Source organism: Mastomys coucha, unplaced genomic scaffold, assembly GCF_008632895.1.
Source record: "Mastomys coucha isolate ucsf_1 unplaced genomic scaffold, UCSF_Mcou_1 pScaffold16, whole genome shotgun sequence".
NCBI lineage: Eukaryota > Metazoa > Chordata > Mammalia > Rodentia > Muridae > Mastomys > Mastomys coucha.
The window spans coordinates 181,621-187,933 of NW_022196898.1; positions in this window are offsets into that span (position 1 = coordinate 181,621).

Sequence of the window (6,313 nt, forward strand, 5' to 3'; positions counted from 1 at the left end):
TCTCTCTCCTTTCTCGCGCACGCGCACACACACACACACACACACACATACACACACACATACACACACACACACATACACACACACACACCCCTATAAGATTCCTAATAAGCTTGGTATGGAGAGCTAGAAAGCTTTCCATTACTCTCAAATAATACTATAGTTTATTGTGACTTTTATTTTCTTTGTGGTGCTGAGGATTGAACCAAGGATATTACATATGCTATCAGAGATTCCTACAAGTGAGCTACACCTAGCTTTTAACTGACTGTGATTCCTAATGAATTCAGCAAGGTGAACTGTCATACATAAGTCTCCATTTATGTTCTTGCTACTGCTTCCATAAAATGAGTATGCTCCTTTTTTTTTTCATTCCTAAGGCTAGAGAAGCTGGGACTCCAAAAAAAAACTTTTATGGTGCATAAATAAATGAGTTAGCATTTATTTTTGTGAAGGATAATGTGATTCACTGCTAGTAATAAAAAGAAGTGAGCCATCATCAAAATATACTCTGATACTTTTTCATGGAGAGTTGTAAGCATTCTACTGACTGAATTCTTCCAGATGCATTGAACTTGAGACTGCCTTCCAGTTCTGTCACATTGCCAATGATAAAATTATCACGTAAGTTTGTTTCTAAATTAAAACATGACCCTCCACTGTAGGTTTTGTTGATAACTTAAACGATCCTTATCCTATCTAAACAATCATATTTCTACCTTTATATTTGATGCATCCCTATGGATGGCACTGTTTTCTCTTAATGAAGTGGAATTTGTTGGGTATTTTTCATCTGTCTGGATAGGTTTTAAAAAGTTGAGTTTAGCATACGATATCAGAGTTTAATATTGAATTCTTTTTCTCAAATAATAAATGACAATTTATTTTTGTAACATGCATATGCAAATTAGCATATTTCCCCTTACGAAGAACTGAGACTTGTCACAGTCCAATATTCTTTAATCAGTCAGTTGATTTCCTGATGAGAATAGAACTTGTTTTGAAGTAGCTATATTCCAAAAGATCTTGTATGTCTTATAGATGTGGTGAAATCTTTTCTTCTCTCTTGAGTCTGAAACCCTGGAATTTAAATCTTATTATAGTCTTCATATTGTGGTAGCTATTGTGGAAAAATAGAGGTTTGTAACACTGCCTGGGGTTTAAAGGCAGTTGAAAGAATACAAAAGTCAACTCTATCAAATAAAGTACACAATGCATAATAAAAAGTGAACTTAAACATGTTATGCAAGGATATTTTACATGCATTCTCTAATGGTATCCTAAGAATATTGCCCTTAAGTAGAACTCATGGAGATTCCCCTGAAGGCTATGGGCATGTGCTCTAGGAAATGTAATTAGACAGTTGAAGCTTAAAGCACAGGCAAGAGGATTGCTGTCAGAGTATAGCTTTCCATAAAATTGATACAAAGCAATCTAGTAATTCCAAAATTCAAATAAAAGCCCACATAAGCAGAAAAAGCTACTATAAAACTCCATATACAATGGTTTCATTAGAAAGTATAGCCAATTCCTAAAGCATCAAGATTTACAGAAATTACTGTATTTAAGGTATACTATAGAGCTCAAATATTATACATTAACAATCTTTATACTAGGTATCTAACAGTAAATCACTATCATTTGAAAGAACAAATGCACAAGTATGTAGATGGAAAACAGTTTTGCAAATATAATCCAAGTTTTAAAAATGTGATGTGAACTTAAGGAGAAATAAATTCATAAGTTAAAGAAAAATCTTTCAGGTACTTTTCTTCCAACTCTTTCTTTTGTTAATAATATACACAGTAATACATTGTTCCTCTACTGAAATATTTGATCTTCAAAGTGCCATAAGATATGAACCACTTCTGTGTTGGAGGATAGCCTTCTGTCTATAGCTATAACTTCTTTATTCTGTCTTGTTGTCTCCTGACAACCAAACTGGTATCTGGGAATAGAGCTCCTTTAAAGCCCTTGAAGCTGTTGTTCTAAGAATAAACTTCCTCAGTGCCTTGGTTACAGGTGATATGTATGCTCCTACAATGGAAGACTGAATTCTGAAAGGTTTAGGGTCTGAGATATGATTGTAGAGACAAGATGCTTGGGTCAAAATATGCATATTCCATCTTATTTCACAGTCCCAAATCAAAGTGAGTTCTGAAACAGCACTGTTGATCCTCAGAGATGGAGCATTTAAATGTCTTTGTAACTTTGGAACTCCAGGGTAGTACTCAGCACTATCTAGTCTTCCACCACAAGACGTTAAAAACCTCTTTTCAAGCTAACAAAAAGGGCTGTCTTACCTTTAGCCTTTAATTGCTGGTCCCAAGCTTTTCATTATCCCTGCACGCTATGAAGGCAACTTGACAGTAATCAGGCAATGCCACTAATTTTGGGGGTTTTGTTCACTTGTATCTTTTGGATGCCTGAATTGTCTCACTTTTCAGGGCTCTCTTTTCTACAAGAATGTATTTTTCAAGGTTACTAATGTTTTCAAGGTTACATTTGTCAGTCGTACTATCAACCCTCCCCAGACACATGTTACATGGTTATCTCACTACATTATATCAAGAAGATCATATGTTCTAGGTTGTCTGGGATTGCCTTGACTCATTCTGTGGTCTGTGCATATTTATAAAGAGCATTTTCTTTTATTCTGAAGACCCTATACATACATAAGAAATGTATAGTCATTTGGATTTACATACATAGCGGTGCTTATTAGTCTCACTATCGTCACAAAACATATGAAAAGGTACCTTAAAGGAGAAAAATTGTAATTTGGCAGAAAGTTTCAGACAGATTTCAGCCCAATTCCCTGGCAGCAATGGCTTCTCACATAGACAAAGAGGGGAAACACGCTACAACCCAAAATAGGCCACCCATTCAGCCATACATTACTTTCCAAACATTCCATAACTTCCATAAACAGACTAAGAGTCAAAAATAGCACCTTGTAGGGGACATGTCAAACACAAACTGTAGCAGCACTTTCCTTAGTGTAGATCTATATTCTTAAAACTCCTGCTAACCATGCTATTGTTTAAAGTATGTTCATTGTCTCCTATCATTCATTCAAAGCAACCATAGTTTTCCCAGGCATGTAAATACATCATCCTATGGAAAAAGTCCACTTGGTATCTTCAGTTTGATATTGAAGTAGAACTTCAGACTCCTTTATAATTATAGACTTTTACACATGAGCAATATTGCATATAGGGGACCATTTGGACAATCTTTCCTAAGTGTCTCATTTTTTAAAAACATTCATTCATTTTTTCATTTTTTTTATACTCCATATTTTATCCGCCCCATCCACACTCCAACTGCTCCATATCCCATACCTCCTCCCCACCCTAGACTGTCTCCACGTGGATGCCCCCACCCTAATCCCACCTGGGACTTCCAGTCTCTTGAGGGTTTGGTACATCATCTTTGAATGAATACAGACCCGGCAGTACTCTGCTGTATGTGTGTTGGGGAGCCTCATACCAGCTGATGTATGCAGCCTGTTTGATGGTCCAGTGTTTGAAAGATCTCAGGGGTCTAGATTGAAATTGCTGGTCCTCCTACAGCATCATTCTTCTCCTCAACCTCTTTCAGCCCTCCCTAATTCAACAACAGGGGTCCTCTGCTTCTGTCCATTGGTTGGGTAAAAATATCTGCATCTGATTCTTTCAGCTGCTTGTTGGGTCTTCTGGAATGCAGTCCCCCAATAGGTCCCTTTTTACTCCATAGCCTCAGTAATAGTGTCAGGCCTTGGGACCTCCCCTTAGCTGGATCCCCCTTTGGATCTTTCTCTGCTCCTTCTTTTCCTCAGGCTCCTCTCCAATTCAGACAGAACAATTCTTTCAGCAGAACAATTATAGGTCAGAGTTGTAACTGTGGGATGACCCCCCCTTGCTCATTTGATGTCCTGTCTTCCTGCTGGAGGCGAGCTCTGTAAGTTCCTTCTCCCTACTGTCCAGCATTTCATCTAAGGTTCCTCCTTTTGAATCCTTAGAGTCTCTCACCTCACAGGTCTCTGATACATTCTTGAGGGTCCCCCACCCTCCTATTTCCCAAGGTTATCTGTTTCCATTCTTTCTGCTGGTCCACAGGACTTCAGTCCTTTTCTGTCACCCAAAACCATATCAGGTTCCCCTCTGCCCCACCCCCTAACTCCATACCCTGTCCTCTTTCCCTCTCAGATCCCTTCCTCCCTCCCCACTTGTGATTGCTTTCTTTTCTTTCCCAAGTGGGACTGAGGCATCCTCACTTGGACACATCAGCTTGTTTTTTGAGTTCTATGGACTGTATCTTGGATATTCTGCACTTTCTTTTTGGCTAATATCCATTTATTAGTGAGTACATACCAAGCATGTCTTTTGTGCCTGAGTTACCTCACTCAGGATAAAATTTTCTAGTTCCACCCATTTGCCTGCAAAACTTACGATATTGTCATACTTAATAGCTGAATAGTATTCCATTGTGTAAATAAACCACATTTTCTGTATTGATTTGTCTACTGTGGATCATCCGGGTTGTTTCTAGCTTCTGGCTATCACAAATAAAGTGGCTAGGAATGTAGCAGTACACGTGCCTCTGTGGCATGGTGGGTCATCTTTTGGGTATATTCCCAGGAGTGGTATAGCTGGGTCTTCAGGTAGATTTATTTCCAATTTTCTGAGGAACCTCCAGATTGATTTCTCGATGGTTGTACCAGTTTACAATCCCACTACCAATGGAGAAGTGTTCCTCTTTCTCCACATCCTCTCTAACATGTGTTGTCACCTGAGGTCTTGATCTAAGCTATTCTGTATGGTATAAGGGGGAATCTCAGGGTTGTTTTGATTTGCATTTCTCTGATCACTAAGGACTTTGAACATTTCCTTAGGTGCTTCTCTCCCATTCAAGATTGTTCAGTTGAGATCTTGGTTTAGTTCTAACCCCATTTTTTGATTGAGTTGTTTGGTTTTTTGGTGATTAGCTTCTTGAGTACTTTATATATTTTGGATATTAGCCCTCTATCAGATGTGAGGTTAGTGAAGACTTTTTTCTCAATCTGTAGGTTGCTGATTTGTCTTATTGATTATGTTCTTTGCCTTACAGAAGCTTTCCAGTTTCATGAGGTCCCATTTATTAATTTTTTTATTAGATATTTTCTTTATTTTCATTTCAAATAATATCTCATCTTCTGGTTACCCCTCCAAAAAAATAAAAACAAAAACAAAAAACAAATCCTGTTTCCTCCACCCTCCCCATGCTCACCAACCCACTCTCTCCCACTTCCTGGCCCTGGCATTCCCCTACACTGGGGCATAAACCTTCACAGGACCAAGGGCCTCTCCTCTCATTGATGACCAACTAGGCCATCCTCTGCTATACATATGCTACTGAAGCCATGAATACAACCATGTATGCTCTTTGGTTGATGGTTTAGTCCCTGGGAGCTCTGAGGGTACTAGTTAGTTCATATTGATATTCATCCCAAGGGGATGCAAACCATTCTGCTCCTTGGATCCTTTCTCTAGTACCTTCATTGGGGACCCTGTACTCAGTCCAATAGATAGTTGTGAGTCTCTACTTCTATATTAGTTGGGCACTGGCAGAGCCTCTCAGGAGACAACTATATCAGGCTCCTGTCAGTCTGCATTTGTGTACATCCACAATAGTGTCTGGGTTTGGTGATTGAATATGGGAAGGATTCCCAAGTGGAGCAGTCTCTGGATTGTCCTTCTTTCAGTCTGTGCTCCATAGTTTGTCTCTCCCACTCCTTAGATGGGTATTTTGTTCCCCCTTCTAAGAAGGAACAAAGCATCCACACTTTGATCTTTTTTCTTCTTGAGTTTCTTGTGGTTTGTGGATTGTATTTAGGGTACTCTGAGCTTCTGGTCTAATAATATTCACTTATCAGAGAGTGCATGTCATGTGTGTTCTTTTGTGATTGGATTACCTCACTCAATGATATTCTCCAAATTTCTCCATCCATTTCCCTACGAATATCATAAATTCATTTTTTTTTTTGCTTGTTTGTTTTGTTTTGGGGTTTTGGGTTTTTTTGGTTTGTTTTTTGTTTTTTGTTTTGTTTTGTTTTGTTTTGGTTTTTCGAGGCAGGGTTTCTCTGTACAGCCCTGGCTGTTGTGGAACTCACTCTGTAGACCAGGCTGGCCTCAAACTCAGAAATCTGCCTGCCTCTGCCTCCCAAGTGCTGGGATTAAAGGCATGCACCACCACCGCCCGGCTAAATTCATTGGTTTGCGTGTGTGTGTGTGTGTGTGTGTGTGTGTGTGTGTGTGTATGAAATTGTAAAGAAAGTAAATTTTTTTATATT